Source organism: Beta vulgaris, chromosome 3 (assembly GCF_026745355.1).
Source record: "Beta vulgaris subsp. vulgaris cultivar EL10 chromosome 3, EL10.2, whole genome shotgun sequence".
NCBI classification, from domain to species: domain Eukaryota; kingdom Viridiplantae; phylum Streptophyta; class Magnoliopsida; order Caryophyllales; family Amaranthaceae; genus Beta; species Beta vulgaris.
Genome location: NC_079204.1, coordinates 47123623 through 47139082, shown reverse-complemented (window position 1 = coordinate 47139082; position 15460 = coordinate 47123623). Strand labels below are relative to the sequence as shown.

At 36.1% G+C, this 15460-nt stretch overlaps 1 non-coding gene across 1 annotated transcript; it reads right to left on the bottom strand.

Annotated features, from left to right (window-relative positions):
• Positions 1 to 602: 602 nt before the first annotated feature.
• On the bottom strand, positions 603 to 674 carry TRNAQ-UUG (transfer RNA glutamine (anticodon UUG)). The gene has a single exon. It is a non-coding gene; the product is annotated as a tRNA-Gln (tRNA).
• Between the last annotated feature and the right edge of the window lie 14786 nt (positions 675 to 15460).

The following is a 15460-nucleotide window of genomic DNA, read 5'->3' as shown; positions in this document are numbered from 1 at the left end:
TTACTACCAAACTATAGCTCCTAATTATTATAAAACTAGTTATTAGGCTCGCCGAGCTATGCCACATGTAAGAAAAAATTTCATTTATTATTATTGTACTTTAGAATGATAACATTAAATACAACTTGGTCTAGTGGTTAAAACTTTCGTATATAAACTTGAGGTCACAAAATCAAAACCTATACTATGCAAAGTTTTTGTTATTGTACATGGATTACATGAAGTAAAACTCACTAAAGACAGCGCTACATGGTACAATTCCTTATTTAAGTGTGCTTTTTAATATATTCATATAGATTCGAAAGCTAAATAAGATTATCAATTTATCATCTTGAATAATACTTCAAGCAAGATGTAGGGTTCAATTCCTACTCCAAGCATTTGATTGGGATTTGAGAGGGAGGTTGGGAAGTACCTGACTTGTAATGGACCTTTGAGTAGAGCCCTATGCGAGGACAATTCAGAAGATTTCTTCTTACCTTTTTTTAAAAAGTAAAAAATAAAAATAAAAATTCAAGCCAGCAAGGGCCGGGGGAGAGAGACTTGTGCTTCTCAATTGGTGAAGATGCGCAAACTGTTAGGAATAAGCAAATAAGCAAAAAAGGTCCTACCGGGAGTCGAACCCAGGTCGCTGGATTCAAAGTCCAGAGTGCTAACCACTACACCATAGAACCTTTGATGACGACAACTTTGTCCTTGAAAATTTTAAACAGTGAAAATTCCTGATGCTATTAGGATTTACATATATTACTGTACTAAATATGCATTTTTATTCATGGAACTTGGACAACTGGAAACAGTTATGACGGCTAATAAATTTGCGTCTCCTTGATTATTGTAATGAAAAATAAGAAATTTCAAATAGTATATAAGATAAACAAAGTACTTCCATTCATGATCGACCCCTTTACATACAGGGTAAGATACAAGAAGAAGTCAGAAATTTAAACCCCCTAACGAGGTGTTATAGGCGTCTCAGTGAGATGTCAAAATAACATCACACGAAAATTTGGTACCAAAGTTAAGTCAAAATGGTACCAAAATAGAGTTATTGGTACCAAAATGTAACAGCCCCCTTTACTTTTATATGTAGCAAGCAATTAACTTCTCGGAATCATACAATTCAATCCCAAATATCATTTCCGATAAGATAGCCACTTAAAACCGATAACATGACGCCTTATTACTCGAAACATCTACTCATAAAATTCAATCCCAACTATCATTTTCGAAAAGATAGCCACTAAAACTGATAACATGACGTCCTATTACTAGAAACATTTATGTTACCGTTTAAGATTATTAAATATTAAAACAAAACTAGTTGTTGGCCCGCTCGATGCCCTGAGGTTAATCTAAATTTTGTATTACACTTTTAGTTACTCAAGATGGTTAATGTCGTTCTTTTTCTCGCATTTTTTTTTAAAGAACGTAATCGACTAATGAGATTGGTTTGTTGTTTAGGGATGTTCATAACCGATAACCTAGTTATCCGGATACCCAAATATGCGGGTATTATAATATGTGGGTACCCGTATTTACGGGTAGCTAAGAAAAGCAACCCATGATTTCGACCCTAAACCACCAGATGCTCGCAAAAGTGTCATTTTTTTTATGAAAAATAAATCATTAAATGAGCTATAGAATAAGTTACTAATATGAATGTCAAATGTCGATCCATGCTAATTATAGTTTTTTAGGGTACTACCATTAGTGTCAAGTCAATTGCATGCTAACTTTATCCTCATTTCTCGAAAGATCTACTGCCGATCAACCATAACGTAAATATGCTCCGTTGTAGATTGCATCACAACTAATTTTTCCATTAACATGTTGATTTGATCATCATATCCTTTTTTTTAAAATGATGAATTGTTCATTCATCTAGTCCAACTTCTCCTATAAAATGTTGATTCTTCTTATTATTTATCTTTTCTTTCCCTTCTGAAAGTCACAAGTGATGGTTTTATGTTTTAAGAGGAAGTTAGTGGGTTTTGTGTTTATAGGCAAAGTTTATTATGGAGATGGTTATTTGTGGCTAGAGCATTTAGGTTGAAGACAAAATGTTTTTTTTTTTTTCTTCATTCATTCTTGTAGGATACAAGTGTCTTATATACTACATTATGTCGGTAATGTCAACCGACTTTAGGTAGCTCTAGACTTTTCTTTTAGAGTCTTCATTTACATCATTCCTAGGATATTCTAGATTCACTAGTGGAAAAATGAAGAAGGGCTGCGCTAAAAAAGGCTTGTAGGACTGCGCTTTTTGACAGGAGCCCTTTCAATAGCAGCCCTTCAATTTTTAAGTAGGGCTGCGCTAGACAAGCGCAGCCCTTCACAAGGAAGGGCTGCGCTTTTTAGGTAAAAGCGCAGCCCTTCAAGCTTAGAAGGGCTGCGCTTTTACCTAAAAAGCGCAGCCCTTCCTACCAAAAAAAAAAAAAAATTTTCGACATGTTTTTACTATTAATCTCACATTTTCAGAATTTTAACATTTGCATTAAACTTTAAAGTAAACCATCCAAATCCAGAAGAGAAGAAATTACAGAAGAGAAGAAATTATAGATCTACAATGCAACTAAACCCAAATATACAGAAGAGAAGAAATCATAGATCTACAATGCAACTAAACCCAAAACAAAAAAAAAAGAACGAAACGAAAATGAAAAAAAAAGGAACAAAAACTAATGTACAGAAGAGAAGAAATTATAGATCTGAAAATACAAGAACATTAATAAAAAAAAAGATTAAGAAATTATAGATCTGAAAATACAAGAACTACCTCCAAACATAAACCTAAATAATGTTTAAATACATAAAACAAAACCATAATACATAATTAAGGAAGAAAAAAAATTCGGAAAAACTTAAAATGCCTATTTGGAGCCTTAAACGAACTCGGATGGCTTTAAAAGCCTAAACATCACAGCAAAACGGTGAGTTTGACTCGTTGGCCCGTTCCGCTTCCGAAAAGGTATTACAATAGGCAATCGGACTCCGTCGGCATGATTAGTGCGAATCATTTCAGGCTTTTTGTCGCAACTTTTCCGGGAGTTTTTGAGAGAGAAGAGAGGATGAGAGAGAAGGAGGAAAGGGAGGAGGGACGTGAGAGAAGGAGGAAAAGGGAGGAAGGACGTGAGAGAGGAGAATAAATATATTTGACGAAGCTCGCTTAATATTTGAAGCCCGCGAGTTTTTTATTTCAAATTTTTTTAAGAAGCAGCGCTTTTCTTCAAAAGCGCAGCCCTACATAACAGAAGGGATGCGCTTTTGGAAAAAGCGCAGCGCAGCCCTTCCTTTTTTTCCCCTAGTGATTAGTCATATTCCTAGGATATTCTAGATTACTAAGATGTTTCTAAGTAGAATTTTCTAGTTACATTAGATTTTTATATTCTAGATTTTTCATTATCTTCCTAGATTTTTCTAGATTAGTTTTTAACACTCCCCCTAATCTGAAAAATCTTGCACTCTGAGTTGTCTTCTGAACTGGATGAATTTCTCTATTGGAATTGCTTTTGTAAATATGTCTGCTAGCTGCTCCCCCGTCTTGCAGAATTGAAGCTCGATCTCTTGTTTATCGACTAGTTCTCGAATGAAATGGTGTCGTATCTCGATGTGCTTCGTGCGACTGTGAAAGACTGGATTCTTTGTCATCGCTATTGCAGACATGTTGTCGCAGTAGATAGTTGTTGGTTCTTCTGATGTCTGTTGTAGATCATCGAGAATTCTTCTAACCCATACTGCTTCACATGCTGCACTTGTTGCTGCTACGTACTCTGCTTCTGCTGATGACAGAGCTACTGTAGCTTGTTTCTTTGATGACCAAGAAATAACCTTGGTTCCCAGCTGGAAGACGTAGCCACTTGTACTCTTCCGATCGTCCATGCTTCCGGCCCAATCGCTGTCTGTATATCCTGTAAGCTTGTGATTTTCCTCTGTCTCGTACAGAATTCCATAACTTTTTGTTCCCTTGACATACCTGAGAATCCTTTTTGCTGCTGCCAGGTGAGCTTTATTTACTTGGCTCACTCATGAACCTTGACACAATGCTTACAGAATGAACTAAGTCTGGTCTTGTGTGTGTGAGATATATGAGAGAGCCGACCAGACTTCGATATATTGATAGATCGACCTTCTCTTTGCCATCATTCTTGGATAGCTTTTCATTAAGTGCCATTAGTGTACACTAGTGGAAAAATGAAGAAGGGCTGCGCTAAAAAAGGCATGTAGGGCTGCGCTTTTTGACAGCAGCCCTTTCAGTAGCAGCCCTTCACTTTTTAAGTAGGGCTGCGCTAGAAAAGCGCAGCCCTTAAGCTAGAAGGGCTGCGCTAGTTAGGAAAAAGCGCAGCCCTTCTAGCCCAGAAGGGCTGCGCTAGTTAAGAAAAAGCGCAGCCCTTCTGGGCTAAAGGGCTGCGCTTTTTCCTAACTAGCGCAGCCCTTCCTACCAAAAAAAAAATAAAAATTTTTTTTTTGTTTTGTCATTTTTTTTACTCATAATCTCACATTTTCTGAAATTAAACAGAAGAGAAGAGAAACGAAACGAAAATACTAAACCCAAAACAATAAAAAGAATGAAACGAAAATGAAAAAAAGGAACAAAAACTAATATACAAGAGAAGTATACAATAAGTATACAAGAACATTAATCAAAACAAAGATGAAAATACAAGAAATTATATAGAAAGAGAAGTATACAAGAACATTAATCAAAATAAACAAGAGAAGCATACAAGAATAACATTAATCAAAATAAACAAAGAGAAGTATACAAGAACATTAATCAAAACATATAAACAAAGAGAAGTATACAAGAACATTAATCAAACATATAAACAAAGAGAAGTATACAAGAACATTATAGATCTGAAAATACAAGAACTACAACCTAATAATGTTTAAATACATAAAACAAAACCCAAATACATAATTTAAGGGAAAAAAAAAATTTCGGAAAAACTTAAAATGGGTATTTGGAGGCTTAAACGAACTCGGAAAAACATAGTTTGACTCGTTGGCTCGTTCCGCTTTCGAAAAGGTATCACAATAGGCAATCGGACTCCATCGTCATGTTTAGTGCAAATCGGAAAAACTTAAAATGGGTTTTTGAGACAAATGTTTATGGGAGTTTTTGAGAGAGAAGAGAGGATGAGAGAGAAGAGAGGGTGAGAGATAAGGAGGAAAGGAATAATGAGGGACGTGAGAGAGGAGAGAGAATGAGGGATAATATATTTGACGAATCCCCGCTCAATATTTCAAAGCGCGCGATTCCGAAATTTCAAAATTTTTCAGGAAGGGCTGCGCTTTTTTAAAAAAGCGCAGCCCTACTAAGCAGAAGGGCTGCGCTTTTTTAATAAGCGCAGCCCTTCACTTAGTAGGGCTGCGCTTTTCAAAAAGGCGCAGCCCTTCTTACCTACAGAAGGGCTGCGCTTTTTTGAAAAAGCGCAACCCTACTAGTGAAGGGCTGCGCCTTTTTTAAAAAGCGCAGCCCTTCTTCTTAGTAGGGCTGCGCTTTTTTAAAAAAGCGCAGCCCTTCACTAGTAGGGCTGCGCTTTTACGAAAAGCGCAGCCCTTCCTGCGCAGCCTTTTATGTTTTTTCCCCTAGTGGTAGCCAATGGCTTGCATACTCATGTTGAACTTTTTAAGTAGGTCGTCTGCATATTTCTCTTGTGAGAGAAATATTCTTCCTGGGCTTTGCTTGACTTGCATGCCAAGGAAATATCTCATGGCTCCAAGGTCGGTCATTTCATATTCCGACATCATTGCCTTCTTAAATTCCTTAATCATTTTTGAATTAGTGTCTCTGTAGATTAGATCATCTACATAGAGACACAATATGAGAAAATCTTGTGATCCTTGGGCCTTGATATATAGTGATGGCTCACTTGGGCTTTTTATAAACCCATTTTGAAGTAGGTGGCCATCTATTTTGCTACTCCAGGCCCTGGGTGCTTGTTTAAGCCCATAAAGGGCTTTACGAAGGCGGTATACTTTGTCCTCTTTGCCTTCGATGAGATATCCTTACGGTTTCTCAACATATACTTCTTCTTCGAGCTCCCCATTTAGAAATGCTGACTTGACATCTAATTGAAAGACTGGTAATTTAAGTTGAGCAGCAAGAGCAAGGACTGACCTGATAGTCTCCATGCGGACAACGAGAGCATATATCTCGTTAAAGTCAATCCCTGGTTGTTGAGAGTAACCTTTTGCAACGAGACGTGCCTTGTACTTCTGGATGGAGCCATCTTCGTTATACTTGACCTTGTAGACCCATTTGAGACCGATGACTTCTTTGTCTTCAGTTTCTCAACAAGCTCCCATGTGTTGTTTTTCTCGATCATCTTGATTTCTTCATTCATGGCCTCGATCCATTTCTCTTCTCGTGATGCTTCTTGAAAGCTTTGTGGTTCGCTTGTGAAGAGAGCCATGATAGCTTGATTGCACTGGAAATCCTCCAAGTAGCTTGGTGGTCGCCGATCTCTTTGTGAACGTCGCACTACTGGAGCTGAGCTTTGAGAGCTTGATCCTGATGTTGGACTCACCGATCTCGAGGATGTTGTTGGAGATCTCGGTGATGATGGACTTGAGGATGACTGTGTTGCTGTATGATTTGGGTCTTCATCTTCTCTTGGGTTTGGTGGAAGAAAATCTCCTTTTATGTGGTTGAGATTCCTTCTCTATCCATATCCATTGAGCTCCTTCATCGAAGATGACGTCTCTTGAGATGATTAGCTTCTTGGATTCGGGCTGATAGAGACGATATCCTTTAGACTCGTCACTGTATCCGATGAAGATACATTCACTAGTAGAAAAAAGGCTACTTGCTGCGGTTAAAAAGTGCCCTATTGCTGCGGAATAGGGCGCGCAGCAATTAAGGGCGCAGCAATAGGTATAAATAATATTGCTGCGGTTTTAAACCGCAGCAATATAACGTAATATTGCTGCGGTTTTAATAACCAAACCGCAGCAATATTAGGAATTGTGGTGAAATAAGGTGGCCCAGAAAGGTAATATTGCTGCGGTTCCTGGCCCAGAACCGCAGCAATATTACTTTTTTTATCAGATTTATAAGGGATATTGCTGCGGTTTTACCCGTAAAACCGCAGCAATATGTAATAGTACAGGTAAAAAAAATTTTTTTTTTTTTTTGGTATTTTGTCATCAAATTTGAAAGATCACCACCAGAGTCAAAATCGTGGACCACCCTTCAGATTCATCCCACTACTGAAGTGAGATCACCACCGGAGAGAGGGAGAATTCAAGTGAGACTGCTAAAAGTCGGATCTTTCCTTTACTAAAGTAAAGCATTTCATTGACCGCTTCAAACTCGTGAGCAAATATCTCTTTCTTTGCTAGAACTCGTAACCATATATGACAGAAGTACATAAAATTAATATTGAAAATTAAATTAAGCCCTAATTACAAAAATACTCCCTCTGTTTTTTTTTATCATTCCTACTTTGACTTTGCACGTTTGCCAATGCACGTTTTAAAACTTAAATATCTTTCATTATATATTAGTAAAAATTATAACGATTGAATTTTAATAAAGTACTAATTGAGACGAATCAAACAAGACCCCACATGACTATGTTTTTTCTTATAAATTGAGAACATTTGAGAAGATTCTCTCTATGCATGAATAGTGTCAAGATTCTAAGTGAGAAAGATAAAAAAAAACAGAGGGAGTATATAACAAAAATAAAACAGATCTGGAAAAAAAATTAAAAAAACGGAAATTAAAAACAAAAAGAAAGACATAAGTGGACGAGGGCCAAAACAGCCGGACGGTGCGACAAACACGACGGCGTTGGTGCGAATGGTGCGAACGAACTCGACGGCGCTGGTTCGAACGAACTCGACGGCGCTGGTTCGAACGAACTCGACGACGCTGGTGCGAATGAAGTCGACGGCGCTGGTGCGAACGTTGCGAACGGTGCGAATGAAATCGACGAAGCGGGCGAACGACCGTCTCCACCAGAACACAGATCGGGAAAAAAAACCGATATTAGAGTCCACCACCACTGTCGAGATGAAGGGTGAGGGTGAGGGTCAAGGTGAGAGGACGAGTGGGATCTGAGAGTGAGGGGGCGAAGGAGAGAGGAGTGAAGAGTGAAGGTGAAAGAGAGAGGAGTGAGGAGTGAGCGTGAAAGAGGAGTGAGGGTGAAAGAGAAAGAGAGCGGCTGTGAGTTGTGAGAGAGGAAATAAGACAAACCCTAACTGAGCATGCTTTATATATATATTTTTTATTGATATTGCTGCGGTTTTGTACAAGAACCGCAGCAATATATTAAAATATTATTAATAATAATATTTTAATATATTGCTGCGGTTTTTTAAAAAAAACCGCAGCAATATAATTGGTCAAAAAGTCAACTTTTTTAAATTTTTTTTTCTATTACACGATATTGCTGCGGTTTTTGGTAGAAACCGCAGCAATATCTTTATTTTATATTTACCTTTTCTTTTAACGTGATATATTGCTGCGTATGGGTGAAACCGCAGCAATACCACCGCAGCAAATAGCATTTATTCTACTAGTGATTTTTCTCCTTTTCCATCGAGTTTTTCCCGATTTTCTTTCGGGATGTGGGCATATGCGACGTACCCGAATACTTTGAGGTGCTCCACTCTTGGCTTTCTTTTATGCCAAGCTTCATAAGGTGTCATACCATGACGACCTTCGTGGGAGATTGATTGAGAATGTAGATAACCGTATGTACGGCTACGGCCCAAAAACATTTGGACAAGTTTTTGCCTTGCATCATACTTCGGGCCATCTCAGCAATGGTCCGATTTTTCCTCTCCGCAACACCATTTTGCTGAGGTGTGCGTCTGATATTTAATTCTCTTTTGATTCCATGCTCCTTACAGAAGTTGTTGAATTCTTTACTTGTAAATTCTCCTCCACAATCTGTTCTTAGAATTTTTATTGAATGCCCACTTTGTTTTTCTGTGAGGGCTTTAAATTGCATAAGTGGGAAAATGCTTCTGATTTTTGCTCCACAAATAAACCACATCATGCGAGTGAAATCATCGACAAATAATAGAAAATATCTTTTTATGCCAAGAGACGGATTTCTGGTAGGGCCCCATATATCTGCATAAACAAGCTCTAATGGAGCTCTGGCCCTCCAGGATGAAGTAGGAAATGACAATCTATGCATTTTTCCATATATATAGCCCTCACATATTTTTCTTTCATTAGTTATAGGTAGAAGCCCTATCACCATTTCTTTTTGTTTTAACAGTTTTAAACTGTTAAAATTTAGATCCTCGAATCTTAAATGCCACAATGTGGACTCATCCACCATAGAACTTAGGGCAACATTATGCTCCAATTGCATTCTTAATGGAAATATTTTATTAGGAGCCATTTGAGTAGTAGTTAATTGTCCTTTTCTCTTATCAAATATGAGGCATTTATTAGCATCAAATTTCACCATATAGCCTCTTTGAATTAGTTGGCCTACACTTAACAAATTTTGTGCAAGCCCGGGGACATAGAATACATCAGAAATAAATTTAGACGAGCCGTTTTTTGTTCTAACGGCTATTGTCCCCTTGCCAGCAACCTCTTGGTTGCTTCCATCACCAAGAGTAATTTGTGTGTTTATGTTTTCGTCCAGACTGACAAATGAATTTTTGTTGTCAGTCATGTGGTTTGAACAACCACTATCGATATACCATATATCATTTGACTCTTGGTGAGCATTTAAACATTATAAAATAATTGATCTTTGGGCTCCTTATTTTCTGTAAAATTGGCCTCTTCCTTTTGCCGGAACCAACAATCTTTTTCAAAATGAGTGTTTTTTTGCATCTTTTACACTTATACCGGCAATCTTGTGTATTATGGCCATTTTTCTTACATAAATTGCAATAGGACCAAGATTGATTATTTTCTGAGTTTGTTTTTTTATAACTTCCTTTCCCCCTGCACGGTTATATGAGTCCTCCTTTCGAAATTTTTATCGTAGCCATTTTTATATTCTCCATTATTAGAGAATTTTAATTTAGCTTGAAATGCTTGTTCTAGTGCCTGCTTTGTAAATCTCCGCATTCTATCTTCATGTGCTAGAAGGGAGCTCATTAATTCAGTTAAACTTAATTTAGATAAATCTTTATTAGACTCTTCTATAGCAGCCACTATATGATCATAATTTTTGGGGAGACTTCTTAATATTTTCCGAACAACTTGGACATCTTCAATTTTATCTCCATTAGTTCGGATTTGATTTATAATATTTGTTACTCGACTGAAAAACTCTTGAATTGTTTCATTTTCCACCATTAATAAATTATCAAAGTCTCTCCATAAAGATTGGAGTTTGAAGAGTATTACCTTACGGAGCCCCTATATTTTGTCTCTAGGATACTCCAAGCCTCCTTGGCCATTGTAGCAGCCATAATAGTAGGGAGGATTGTTTCATCTACTCCACGATATATTGAGGATATGGCATAATTATCCCTTATCCGATTTTGTTTATATTGCTTTCGTCATGTTTCATCCCAAGTAGCTTCTTGGATTAAATCATTTGGTTGCTCATAACCATTTTGTACTAACTCCCACAAATCGTATGAGATAAATATATATTTCATTTGAATAAACCATTGTTGATATTTTTCTCCCTTAAATGTAGGTACCCAATTTACTTGGGGGTAGTTAAATGTGGTTGAGGTTGAAGTGTTTAGAGAAGTCATTTTAATTTATGTGGTGTTTGGTTTTAATTTAAGGGAGTTGGTTTATTTTGTGTTTAATTGTTGAAGGCTTTGGATTATAGTGGCTCTTGATACCACTGATGGTTTTATGTTTTAAGAAGAAGTTAGTGGGTTTTGTGTTTGTAGGCAAAATTTATTATGAAGATGGTTATTTGAGTGATATGGCTAGAGCATTTAGGTTGAAGACAAAATGGTTTTTTTTTTTATTTTCTTCATTCATTCTTGTAGGATACAATATACTACATTATGTCGGCAATGTCAACCGACTTTAGGTAGCTCTAGACTTTTCTTTTAGAGTCTTCATTTACATTCATTTCTAGGATATTCTAGATTAGTCATATTCCTAGGATATTCTAGATTACTAATATGTTTCTAAGTAGAATTTTCTAGTTACATTAGATTTTTAAATTCTAGATTTTTCATCATCTTCCTAGATTTTTCTAGATTAGTTTTTAACAACAAGCACAACAATGTGGTATTGAGTAGCTAATTGGCTAACTTAATACATTTTCACAATTGTTTATTGTAAGAAGAGATTAATGTAACTCTGAAAAAAGAAAGAGAAAAACAGTATATAACGATTTGTTTATCCGAGATACACGTTCAACTTAAAAGCAAGCCCATTAACCCCCCGATTTTCGCATCTCATTTGTGTCGGTTACCCGACCTATAACAATAAATTTTCATATTTATTGGCTTTTTCGGATAGACGGGTCAACATGTCGTCCAAACATGGTTCCAATTTGGTTCTTAAATCAGAAGCAATATAATTTGTAGCTATAAATTACTCCCTCTGTTTTTTTATTGCTACATTTTTGTATGCATAACAATTTATGCAATGTAATTTTCAAGCTTTTTAGAGAGTTTTTTTTGAGGCAAAAAAAAGATGAGAGAGAAAGTGAGAGAGAGAGGCTCTAGACTAAAGTCTTTGAAAATCAGAAAAAATAGAAAACCTATCCCCTTGCATTTTCCCCAAATCGATTTCAAGAAATTCCTAGTCACCCAATTTGCGAAATATTTGCTAAGATTAATCATCATCATCTCCATTATACCATTGTTTGTAGGATGCAATGGAATCTATTTATCCAAGATTTCCATAATTCATACCAGAAGATTTCCTCAATTTGGGGTTATAAACTCTCAAAAGAAAATTTTGAGTTTTAAGAGAAAGAATTGTTCTCTATCTGAATTTCCCCAACTAAATTCATCTTCTTCTTCAGTTCAGATTTCGCTCCATGTTGTTGATGGTATTAAAGAATTCTTTTTTCTTCCCTTCAAGTTTAAAGTGGGTTTCTTAGCTAGGGTTTTAAGGGTTTCGGGTTTCTCTGCGGTGGATGCTTGGATTTGGTTCTTCTCTGCTTTCTGCAGCTCGCTGCTGCTCATCAATGGTGCTCGAGTAGGTGATGGTGTTTTTCTCTCAAAAGATTTCGGGGGTGTTGGTGAGTAGGAAGTCACTGTATTGTGACTTCCTTGTTCTTTCAGAACCCAAACTTCCCTTTTTTGGGGTCAAAGTGAGTAGGAAGTTGCAGTTACTTGTCTCCATTGTTATCTTACAATGGAAGCTTGAATTAGCTGCTATGGTATGGCATTATATAGTCCTATTGCTCTCTAGTACAAGTAATTATTTGTTTTATGCTATAATTATGTTATCCAATAACATTAGAAGCTTGTTCAAGACTTGTCAATTCTTAGAAAAAATTTGCAGAAATTCATTATGTCTGCATTGCAAGAACTTGTTATTTTCTAAAAACTCCGATTTAGGCTACCGAAGCTATTGGATTGGAATTTTTTCACTCCATTCTAGGCCCTAGAAGCTTTTGGAATGGAGAAAAATGGTTTTGTCATCATGTACCAAAAGAGGGCCTTGACTATTTTGTTCATCGGAAAGTTAGGAAAGAAAAATGCAATGTCTTTTTGCAAGCTATTAGATATGTTTCGATGAATGTATATAGATTGTCTGCCATTCAATATGTAATGCTATCATTTAAGATCTTATGGATGTTTGTTAATGTCAGCGATCTCAAATTTAGAAGCTTGTGTAAGAACTTTCGTTTGTTAAAAAAAATAAATAGGATAGCCTTTTATCTAGTTATGATTTTGACAAAACTGTGGTTGCTTAATCTTAGCTTGTTTGATATTGATAATCACCCGCTGGCTCAAAATATTATGTGGCAGATTTTCATCTTCAGTAAATTTGTTAATTTAAAGGCCATATTCATGTTCTGCCTATCGTTTGTTATTATAGAATTTCTCAATATATTGATTATATCCTTAATCTGAAGGGTTGGTGCAGCATTGCTTGTAATTTTATTTGTCAATTCCTATCCAGATGAAGCTCTTTTAAGGGTGGTAGTACCTCTTTGGGTGTGACGTCCATTGGTGGTTGGGTTCATGGGCAGCAAAAGATGTCTGCCTTTTTGGCTCTGATTATCATCTACCTAGTTATACAAGGTTTATCTTGTTGCTTAACTTATTTAAAGTTTGTAGACTTCATTAGCATTTCATCCTATAACTTAGTAACCGAAAGTGTTGGTGCTATTATTTATGATATCCCCCTCTTTCATATGACACAGTGGAAATTGTCCATTTTGGACTTGATGCAGATCATGCTTTCGGAAATCCTCTCTGATTATAGCCAAAGATTGTTTGTATTAGCTTTGTATGATAATAGATGGTTTAAAGGTTATGATCCTTTATTCTTTTGGATGATTAGGTGGATGAGTTCCACTTCTAGACATCTAGCTAATCTGATGTTGCCTTTTAGAATTTTGGTTATGTTTTATGATCTTTTATTCTCTTGGCTGATCAGGTGGATGATTTTTACTTCTAGATTTCGAACTAAGATGAGGTTGCAAATTATAGCTCTATTGCATCTATTAAACAAGGCTTCCCGGTTACATTTTGTCTTTTTTCTAAAGGCGCTCATTTTCCTTAGTCGTACGTTCTTACAAAAGCATCTTTTACTGAAAAAGCATGTTAAGTATTTCTATATTACTATACAAGTTGTCACTCACTTGAGTGCTTCCCACAGTCCCCCATGCGAGCTAAATTCTGGTTCGAATTTTTGCTTATTAAATAATTATGATTGTTGGGTTTTGGAATTTTAGAGGTGTGTTAAAAAAGAACTCTTTGACTGATATCAAAGATTTTTGTTCAAGTAACTCCATTAAAGTATTCATGGTTTATGAAGTTAAGTCTAAAGCTCCCCCCTCCCTTATCACAGCAACTCAATGTGGGTTTCAGTATGTTGATTTTGTGCTCACTCTTGGTCTAGCAGGTGGATTATCGTTGTTTTGGAAAGATTGTAATCAGTCTCCTTTTAATCTAATAGTGTTACATAAAGCTTCTCGGTTTATTGCTAGTAAAATTACTCTCTTAAATGATAATTTGTCTTTTGTTATTATCATCTTTGTGTATGCACCTCCCAAAAATGAGCACAAAGCAGAGTTTTGGGATGAGATCTTTAATTATGTAAACTCTTTAACTTCCCCCTTTGTTATTCTTGGCGATTTTAATGATATTAGTTGTGAACAAGATAAATTAGGGGGTGTTGCCTTTAACTCTAACAGATTTCAAAATATGAGAAATCTTTTATCTCCAATTTCTTGTGTTGAGCTTCCTTTCCTGGGTTCAAGATATACATGGCGAAAAAAAAGAACAGGCCCAAATAATATCTTGGACCGTATTGATAAAGGGGTAGCTAGTCCCATGTGGCTTAATTGCTTCCCTCTGGAAAAATTATTCCATCATCCATTTACTTCGTCAGACCACTGTCAAGTCTCCTTAGATTTAACGAAGAACAAAAGTATATAAGCACCTCCTTTTCGATTTGAAAAAATGTGGTGCCAACGTAAAGATTATGATACCCTTGTTAAGAAAATGGGATGTAATCGCTTTAATGGATCTCATATGTTTAATCTTGTAAAGAAATGTAAATTATTAAAGGAGGAATCAAAGAACTGGAATAAGTCTCAATTTGGGAATGTTTTTAGACAGCTTAGAATTGTAGATTCTAAGCTGGTTGATATTCAAGCTAAGCTAATTGTTAATCCTTTGTGTTCCTCTCTTAAGTTACAGCAAGATTGATTTCTCCAAAAAAGAGAAAAATTGTTATCTTTTAGTCATGAATATTGGAAACAAAAAAGTAAGGCTATCTATCTTCATCTTGGGGATGCTAATACTAGATATTATCATACTCATGCGTCTATAAGGAGAAACAAAAATCAAATTAAAAGTTTTACAACAGAGTCGGGTCAAATAATCTCATCTCCGGCGACTATTTCTAGTCAAATTTCAAAGGAATTTTCTAAAAGGTTTCTCTCAAACCCTTTATGTAACTTTAATGAAGAGGTTGATTTTAGTCTTCTATCTCCTATTATCTCAGATGAAGATAATGCTTTGCTTGTAGCAATAGTCTCACCCGAAGAGATTAAAGATGCAGTTTTCGATCTTGCTCCTGATAAATCTCCTGGTCCTGACGGATTTCCTCCTTTCTTTTTTCAAAAATATTGGACCCTTGTTGGAAATTCAGTTGTAAGAGCGGTGAAAGCTTTTTTTCATTCTGGGAATATTTTGAAAGAAATTAATCACACCTTTCTTGCTCTCATTCCTAAAATAGTAATCCTTCATGTGCAAATCATTTTAGACCTATTAGTCTTTGTTCCACAATTTATAAGATAATTTCTAAAGTCATTACTAATCGCTTAAAATTAGTCCTTAGAAAAATCATCCACCCCCTTCAGGG